Genomic DNA, 10,399 nt, shown 5'->3' on the forward strand with positions numbered 1-10,399 from the left:
GTCAAATAACCCCAGGTTATGAGTTGATTGACTCCCTTTGACCTTCTTTTAAATAAAAGATACCTCAAGTCATATGGGTTCTCCCCATATGAAATCTTGTTTGGAAGGCCACCCTATATCTTGAGAAACTTTATATATGAAAAGGGCCATATATAAGACACTTATGGTTACTCCCACAGCTGTCAAGTTAACTAAAGTTCAGCTACCACCACTCTAAAATAAAACAGGTCTATCCAGAAAACTTCATAGACTTTGACTCCAGGAGGCAATGCACTCAAAGCCCTGCTCTAAATTTAAGTATTGCCCAGGATCCTTCACCATCATCCAGTCCTGAGTCAGATAAGCCAACCTAACTGTTTCTTCTTATATTAGTACTTCTGGGACTTGTCCTTGGGATAGGATTGGCCACAATATCTCCTCCCAATTATAATTTTACTTCCAGGTGTTTAGTCTCATTGACCTATTACCTCATAATCTCATTCTTTGCCATTCTTAATTACTGGAAACAATAATGGTTCCTCTCCTGTTCCTGTTTTCTCTCCCAAACCTTACCCAAGACAATAAGCCTCTGGTGTGTACCTTGACTCTCTCCCAGCCTAACTCAGCCCTCCTTCAGACCCAGGTCAGTCACCTCTCCACTCAAGTCTCCCGACAGATGGCTCACCAGCTGATACTTCAGGCCAGAGACCCCAGTGAGACCACCGTGTTACATGACAACCAACCAACTAACCATAGCTCAGATCTCGGCTCAATTTAAACATTTTCTAAATAATCTTTGGACTGATATTTTCTGGTTTGCTCCCCACCCTCCTCCTATTACCTGCATAGCTGACTGGATCACTAATGCACAGCTCCAAAAAACTTTATCAGATTTCACTCTGTCTGAAGTCACAATCTTGACCTTTATACTTGTTCTTAATAACCCTCCAACCAGTCCACAGCCTCATACAAATTATCTTCTACTCTCCCCTCCCTCATTAACTGATTTGTGAGCTTGGACTTTTCTCAGGAAGCCCTACCAACAATTCCAATGATAACGCTGCTACTGTCAACAATTCCATGTTCATAAAGGAAAATTCAGCCGGCCAACCTCCATGCCTGCCCCCTAGGTTGATTCATCGCCCCAATTCAGCAGAAAGTAGATATAGAAGACAGACTGTCTGCCCCTTTTTCCGCCTGCCATGGACATGTTGGCTGTCGATTGTCATCCAAAATCAAAGAGTGGGGAATGTTAGGGAATTGATCATGTTAAAGTATGCTGTGACGCCGCCTCACAGGCTGCATTCTCCTGGTACATCTTGGCTCCTAAAATGACCTCATGCCCTTATCTCTGGTCCCCCCCCCCCAAGGCCACAGTGGTCCAGGAAAGTTAAAACCTGTGTCTGCAGGACTGGGCCCATAAAAGCAATCTGGCCTGTGATAGGTTAAAAGTAACTCACTCCTCATAAATAAACAATAGCCCACCCCCAAACTGATAAAACGACCTTCCTTTCTTTGTTCTTCTCTCTCCTTCTGCTTCTGTGGGACCTAAATTACAAGCCCTTGCTAAATGGCAAAGGGCCTAGGAGACAGTGTCCTGAACCCTCCCATTGTAGCCACGGCCCGACCTTTGTTCCAGCCCTGGCCTAAGAATGTGTATCACTCTTGTATTGTTTGAAGTCCGGATTTGAATCTACCTGTAAATTAGAGACTCCACACATAGAGCCCCAAGTTAATTGACAAACTGTTTGCTCATCCGGAGTGTCTTGGTGACCTTTGAGACATCCTATGGGTGGTACCTGTCACTCATCAATATGTGACTGTTGAGCATGTGACTGCTGACCACCAGCTCAAGTCAGCAGACCTTTGTCCCCTGTCTGTGAGCCCAAAAATGTTAAACCCCTCTTTTACTCCCTGTAAGAGGACCTCAGCCCCTGAGCTAGGCACCTGTCTGAGCCAGCCACTTGGTTCTTAGAGTGCCGTCTGGCCAGACTAATAAAGGTCTTTTACCATCTAGCCTGGTGTGTTCCTTCCTGGGTTTCTCGTTCCTCATTAGCACTCACGAAGCCTCATTGGGCTTTAGGGCCCAACATTGCAAAGGGCTTTTGGGCTGTTTGCACTCCGTGGAGTGGAAGTGAGACTTTTAAGCCTTACACTTCTTCTTCCTCCTCTCTCTCTCTCTCTGCCTTCCTGCCTCCTGCTCGCCTCCCTACAATAAAGATCTCCTGCTGGACCTCTCGGTGCATGAGTGACCTAATTGGGAAGGGGCACCCGAAAGGGCACGCGAACCCCCTTTCAACTTTCCCATTTTAAGTTAAAATCTGAGTTCTGTTCCCAACTATATCAGTCAACTTCACCTCACTATTACAAAATACTTGAAACAGGATACTTAATAAAGATAGATTAATTTTGGCCTATATTTCTGGAGATTTACCCCCTGGACTGAGAGGTGCCATTGTTTGGATCTTGGGTGATCGTGGTGCATATTCCCAGAGCACATTGCTCAGACCACAAGCCAGAAAGCAGAAAAGGAGGTCAGGCAACAATTCTCTTCAGGGCTGCACCCTCAGTTCTGTGTGGCTCTCTCTGTAGGTCCTACCTCCTAAAGGGCCGTGGTACCTCCCCATAGTGCCACCCTGGGGAATGGGTCTTTTACATACAGAACTCTGTGTGTGTGTGTGTGTGTGTGTGTGTGTGTGTGTGTGTGTGTGGTGCTACGGTACCCACAGTCAAACTACAGCACCATCCTCCTCCTTCACTTGCAAAATGTTTGACCAGAAGACCCTGTCACTCTCTCCAGAAGGGTTTGTGGAGTGACTGGAAGCCAGAAGCAGTATCAATCCATACACATCAATCCAGCATCAATCAAAAAGCACTAAATGGGAAAGCAGTTCAGGATCGATGTACCCCAGAAGGACCACTAGGCACAGAATGATCTTCATAATGTGGAGTCATCTAGACCAGGAGAAAATGAAGACGACAGAAAATGTGATTTCACTAGTATCTTACATAATGGACTTAGTTTCCTATGCAAGAAACACAGTGGCTTGCAAGGAGTGAGAGATTTTTTAGGTATTCATTTTCTTTGACAATACTCCATTCCTCATTCATTGGCAAAAACCAGAAGCTCGAAGGATGTGAGGTTATCCTTATAAAATGTCACACCTTTTCTTCTGTCTCTGTCCTCAGGGGCAAATCAGCTAACCTTTAGCATACACACACTGGAACACATAAACACAGCTGCGGAAACTCAGAACCATTCAGAACGCTGAAAAGCACAAAGCAGGACTTTTAACAATAGGCATGTGGGGCCTTGGGCCATGTTCCCAGGGATGGATTGGAGCCTTGGTTTCCCCCAGTGATTATGCATTCAACTCAAGGTCTCCTTCCTACTCAGTACAATTTCTTTTAAGAGGCAAGAGACAAAAAACAGTACAGCAAAAGCTCACCAATGAGCCCAGACTGCACAAAGGCTGCCAGCATCAGAGCCGGCTGCAGGGAGCTGCTCACACCGTCACATCACACACCTCACAGCACACTCATCGGGCCAGCCCCTCATCACCAGGGGGCCATTGTGCAGAAGGCTGGTTCAGGAAGGCTTTACGAAACATGCAAAGAGTTTTTGCTCCAATTGATTTGCAGTTCCCTTTATTCCCTTATTAGTTATGGCCAGATGAACAATTCTGAAATTATCTTCCTATTTCAATCTGTGTAAGATTTGGGTGTGTGTGTGTGTGTGTGTCTGGGATAAGTAATGATCAATGAATAGAAGGTAATAGTCTTTCCCCATGGCTCCTCCCTATTTTTTTAAAGCATGATTGAAAACGTAACCTCATTCGTTCTTTTAATTGAACTTCTTATTCTGACACTGTTACAGGTTCACCGGCAGCTGTAAGAAATACTACAGAGAAAGCTTGTATACTTTTTACCTACATTGTCTCGATCATACCATTTGCATAATTGTAACACAACATCATAACCAGGAAATTGACAATGATACACTCTACTCATCTTACTCATATTTCATCAATTTTACATGCATTCATTTATGCATACTTAATTACATGCAATCACACATATAAGATTCCAATAATCACCACCTTCGTCAAAATAAGGAATGGCTCTGTGACTCCCAAAACCTCTCCTATGACTGTTTTATAGGTATATTCATCTCCCATTTGTCCTTGTTGTCCTACTACACCACACCCAAACTCGTGGAAATCACTAACTTATTCTCTATCAGCTACAGAGAAAGCTTGTATACTTTTTACCTACATTGTCTCGATCACACCATTTGCATAATTGTAACACAACATCATAACCAGGAAATTGACAATGATACACTCTACTCATCTTACTCATATTTCATCAATTTTACATGCATTCATTTATGCATACTTAATTACATGCAATCACACATATAAGATTCCAATAATCACCACCTTCGTCAAAATAAGGAATGGCTCTGTGACTCCCAAAACCTCTCCTATGACTGTTTTATAGGTATATTCATCTCCCATTTGTCCTTGTTGTCCTACTACACCACACCCAAACTCGTGGAAATCACTAACTTATTCTCTATCTGTATAATTTTGTTATCCTAAGAATGTTATATGAATGGAATCCTATAGGATATCAATTTTGAGATCGATGTGATGCTCTTGAGGACCATTCACGTTGTAGCACTTGTCATTCCTTTGTAGTGCTGAGTAGTATTCCATGGTATGGATGTGCCATTGTTTGTTCAGCCACTCATCTGTTGAAGAACATTAGGGTTGGTTCCAGGTTTGGGCTATAATGAATATTCATCCTATGAAGTATTCACCTCTTTGTGTGCTTGTTTGCATTTCTTCTTCATTTCCTCATTGGAATGTTTGGTTTCTAATTTTAATGGGATCCAATATATCCATTTTTTTCCTCTTAAGGATTATACATCTGATGTTATGATTCTTTACCTATTTTTATTTCTCAAATAATTCACCCTATTTATATGTTCTTTTAAAAGGCCTATAGTTTTACATTTTATGTTGAAGACCATAATCCACTTTAAGTTAAATTTTGTATACCATATATAGAGGTTTACATTGAGATTCATTTAGGGGGGTAGGTTATATAATTGCTGCAACAGTAGTTGTCCCATTAAATTGCTTTTGCACCTTCATTAAAAATTATTTGGGCACATTTGTGTAGTTCTGTTTTCAACTTGAGATGATCACAAAAAGTATAGATTAAAAATGATAAACTTTTAAGAAATTAAAGAGGACTACAGATGTGGCTCAGTGATAGAGTGCTTGTCTAGTAGGTACAAGGCCTTGGATTCAATCCCCAGATGAGCAGCAGAGAAACAGCCTCTCTGATATTTGGAATCCAGATGCTGCAATATAACAATATAAGGAAGAGAAGGAGAAGGGAGGTGGGTTCCTGGGATCCAGCAAGGATCTAAAGTGAGAATTAGAGCCCATAAGGAGAGCGAAGTGAGGAACCACAACATAGAAGGAGGTGGCTAGCAACACTTTCTCCCTGAGCCCTGGCTCACTGTGTGGGAGGCACAGCTTGAGCCTGCAGGGGCATAGTGACTATTGGAGGCTCCAGAGGCCTCCCCTGAGAAACGCAGCAGTGAAATGAAGTAGTGGGCACAGTGAACTGCAGTGGCTGGTGAGTTATTCAGGTTCAGACACCCTCCCTTCAAAAGAGGGCAATTGGCCAGTAGCCATTTTGGGATTTTTGTGTGTGTTTTTTGTTTTGTTTTGTTTGTACCAGGGATTGAACTTGGGTCCTTGCACGTGCAAGGCAGGCCACTGAAGTGCTGAGCTAAATCCCCAGCCCTTCCAGTAGCCATTTCGAAAAGGGGCCAATTGAACTCAGAACTCACAGCAGCTGCAGGCTGGCTCCATCTAGTGGTTTGACATGTCAGAGTGAACTAAATTCAAACCAGAGTGAGCTCAGGGAGCTCAGTTCAAACCAGTAAGAGGTACTCAGAGTGATGCAGGCTGAAAAACTCACAAACAGAAATCAGAAGCAGCATGGACTTCAATGGAACTAATGGCTCAGGTTTGTTGGAATTATCCACCACCGCCATAATTCTATTGCTACTTTGCCGAGGTCAATCAGTATGGATCTGTTTAACTGTGACAGCAGAGATATGCTCTGAAGTGGACTCTTTTTTTTTCTGCTTTTCTTCATTTCTTTGATTTTAATTCTTTTCTTTTTTTCTCCTTGCCTTGATTGTTTTTGTTTTTATATGAATGTGAACATTGTGTCTATTTTGTTGTTTTATTCTGTTGTTTCTATTTCTTCCCTCCTTTTTCCCTCCTATCTTCTTCACCAGTTCCCAGAGTTTGTGTAATCTTCCTGTGTCCTTCAGCCTTTTAAAAAATCTCTTTCTTTTCTTCCATTTCTCTACTTTTCCCCTAACTCATTTTACATTTTCTCCCCAGGGGATAAAATCACCATTTTAAGAGGATATTTACTGTACTTGATTTTCTGGTTTGTTTTAGATTTTGTTATATAACCACAAATATAGTTCATATCGATAGGGTGAATAGATGTAACTCCCATTAAGCTAGATGTCAGATAAACTGAGTTCATGTTCCCAAAGTCAAAGAATGAATTCTAAGGAACAATGGAGGTTAAGAGTAGGAAAATTTATTGGGGAATAGGAAAGGGGAATAAGAATAGCTCCTGGGAGACAGAAGAAGTCCTGAATGTGCTGCCAATGAACCCACTTCTCAAAGGAAGTGTTATAGAGCAAAATCACAAGGGGGGGTACCATGGGGATAAAAATTATAATCAACCAATAAAATTACAAGTATAGTCACTTAGGTAATATTGACCCAATAGTAACAAAGATATATGGATGACATCACTAGCTTTAGTCAAGGGCCAAGGATGTAGCTCAGCAGTTACAGCATTTGCCTGACAAGCAAGGGGTCTGAGTTCAATCCCCAGTACCAAACGAAACCAAACAAACAAACAAAAAACCACTTTTGGTCAATATCTGTAGTCTTAGTCTTAAGTCTTCTTAGTCTTAGTGGTTTTAGTGGATGGATGAGGATAGCCCCCCCCCCCACAGTGAGATAATGGTCTATCTATATGGGGAAGCCCAAAAGGATGGTACTAATAATCTCAAGCTTCCATTTATCCCTTAAGGAAGTATGCACACCTGGCCATTGTGACTTTAATCTTCAGATACACCTCTAGCCTCAGCTTTGCTGTGTTCTCATCCTCTGCATTGACTTTCAGAGCCCAGCCTTGTCTGACTGCCTGATATTTGTACCTAACTAGCGCAGTCTATATTACCCTTGTTAAAGGTGGGAAATGAATAGTTATCACAGTTTGTCATTTTCTAGGCTGTATTTGATGCTATTGTCATTACTGATTGTGCTAATTTAGCCAAGGTGACAAAATTCTTAAAATCAATTGTTCTTCCTTGTATGCCAAGACCAAGAATGCCTAAGGGTCATAAACAATGCTGTATGCCAGTGCCAAAGATCCAGGGACTTGGCTGAATAGATAGCAATGTCTCATCCCAAGTAAATTGAAGATGTAGGATATTGCTAAACCAAAAGCCAGCTACACCTGGAAGACATCTCTGAGAAGTAGTCATTTCCAAAGTGTTCCTGATACTAGCAATAAAAATACCTACCATAAACAATTTATAGGCATCAACAGAGAAATTAAACTAAAATAAAATGAAAAATGAGAAGACACAGAAGTAAGAGGCAATCCCAGAATGCCAGCTGTCTAAAAGCAAACCAAGGGGGGCAAGAGGTGGAACAATTTGAAAGTCACCCACCTGGACTCTCTGAAGTGATAACAGCAGATTAATGAAGGTTAATGAAGCAGATTAATGAGGTTCTAGAAAAGTAATGAAGCATATTAATGAGATTTTAGAAAAAAATCAAGTCAGAAATAATTTCTCAGGTAACTTCAGAGATGCTAACCATGATGAAGGGCATGCTTAGTGAATCTAGAGAAAATAGAGATTTTTTTTTTAAAAAGGAGCTTAAGAAAACTATGGAAACCATGAATGTCTAACATAGGAAATAAATGGAATCTATGAAATAGGGTCAATATGATATCCAGGAGATTAAAAAGGCTATTCAAAGTATATGCAGCAGAATGAACCAATGTGAGGAAAGAATATAAGATCTACAAGACAGGATTGCAGTTAGTAATCATGAAAAGAAAGATTTCTCAAAAATAGCAAGGGGCTAAGAAAAATCAGTTAAACAGCTGCTAGATGATGCAAAGAAGAATAATATGAGATTGAGGAGAGTCAATGAAAAAGCAGGAGATAGTGCAAACAATATTAAAAAAAAAAACCTGTTCACAGAAATAATGGCATAAAATTTACCACATATGGAAAAAGAATTTGACATACAGACAAATGAGGCACATAGAACTCCAATTAGCCATGGTAAAAAACGCCTACATCAATGCATATAATAGTCAAGATTCCAGAAATGCAACACAAGAAGAGAATATTAAAAGTTGTTAGGGAAAAGAAACAAATCACCTATAAAAGAAAGCCTATCAAAAATGCAGAAAAAAAATTACAGCAGACTTCTCAAGGCAAACCCTTAGGTGTTCACTTCAGCAGCACATATACTACAAAAAAATAATTGGAATGATACAGGGAAGATTAGCATGGCCCCTGCACAAGGATGACACACAAATTCACAAATAATTCCATAAAAAATAAAACAAACAAAAAACCCCACAAACCCTTAGGTCAAAGAGAGCTTGGAGTAAAGTATTCCAAATCCTAAAAGAAAACAACCTCCAACCCAGATTGATGTACCCTGCAAAGCTATCTTTCAAAATTGATGGGGAAATAAGATACTTCCACGACAAAGAACATCTGAAAAAATTTATGACCACCAAACAGGCACTCCAAAATATTCTGAAGAATATTCTAAAAGAGACAGTGAAGATTACAACTCCATGAACTGCAGCAGAATGAACCCAGAAAATGTAAGTAATTAAACAGAGGGGAAAGAAAGGGAACCAACAACAGGATTAAATAACATGACAAGGATAAGTCAACACGTATCAGTTATAACCATTAATATAAATAGGCTCAAATTCACTGAACAAAACAAAATAGACTGGCAAAATGGATCAACAAACAAGATTCAAGAATACATTGCATATAAGAAACACATATAATGAAAAAAATTAATTTATAGACTGAAAGTCAGAGGATGGAGAACAATACTCCATGTAACAGGACCTCCCCCCCAAATAAAGGGTACCTATTCTATTTGCAGACAAAGTGGATTTCAAGCCAAGACTGATCAAAAGAAACAAAGGTCACTACATCCTTGTTGTACAGGGAATACTGTAAGAGGAAGAGATAACAATCATAAGTATGTATATACCCAAATACAAGTGCACCCAACTATGGAAAACAAACATTAACAGACAAGAAAAATCAAATAAGCACTAATGCAATTGTTATGGGGGATCTCAATGACCCACTGTCACAAATAGACAGATCAACTAGACAACAAAAAGCAACAAAGAAATACCAGAACTGCACAAAACTTTTGAACAAATGAACTTAGTAGATGTCTGCTGAGTGTTCCACCCCACAACATCAGGACACAAATTTTTCTCAGGTGCACATCAGATGTTCTCCAAAGTAGACCACATAACAGCTCATAGAAAATGCTTAAGTAAATGAAAAGGAATTGAAATTATCCCATGCATATTATCACACTATAGTGCAATGAAATTAGGAATCAATGGCAAAAGAAACCACAAGAACTTTATAAACACATGGAAATTAAATAACACTCTCCTGAACAACCAATGGGTCACAGATGAAATTAAAGAAGAAATTAGACAGTTTCTACAATTAAATGAGAATGTCAGTACAATATAGCAAAACTTATGGGACACAGTAAAAGCAGATATACAAGGGAAATTTATAGCAGTGAATCCACACATCAGAAAAACAGAATGAACTCAAATATACAACTTAATGTTGAACCTCAAGCTTCTAGAACAAGAAGAGGAAATCAAACCCAAGCTCATATGAAAGAGGAAATTATAGAGATCAGAGCAGGAATTAATGCAATGGAGACAGAGAAAATAATACAAAGAACCAATGAATTGAAGAGTTGGTTTTTTGAATGACTAAATAAAATTGATAAGCCCTTAAAAGAAGAAAAGACAGTTTCTACAATTAAATGAGAATGTCAGTACAATATAGCAAAACTTATGGGACACAGTAAAAGCAGATATACAAGGGAAATTTATAGCAGTGAATCCACACATCAGAAAAACAGAATGAACTCAAATATACAACTTAATGTTGAACCTCAAGCTTCTAGAACAAGAAGAGGAAATCAAACCCAAGCTCATATGAAAGAGGAAATTATAGAGATCAGAGCAGGAATTAATGCAATGGAGA

The 10,399-nt window shown here is 39.8% G+C and overlaps 1 non-coding gene across 1 annotated transcript; it reads left to right on the forward strand.

Moving 5' to 3' along the window:
• Positions 1-8,578: 8,578 nt before the first annotated feature.
• Positions 8,579-8,680, forward strand: LOC117284232. The gene has a single exon (XR_004515316.1). It is a non-coding gene; the product is annotated as a U6 spliceosomal RNA (small nuclear RNA).
• Positions 8,681-10,399: the final 1,719 nt, after the last annotated feature.

This window comes from Fukomys damarensis, unplaced genomic scaffold (genome assembly GCF_012274545.1).
Source record: "Fukomys damarensis isolate Sample0158 unplaced genomic scaffold, DMR_v1.0_HiC HiC_scaffold_4, whole genome shotgun sequence".
NCBI classification, from domain to species: Eukaryota; Metazoa; Chordata; class Mammalia; order Rodentia; family Bathyergidae; genus Fukomys; species Fukomys damarensis.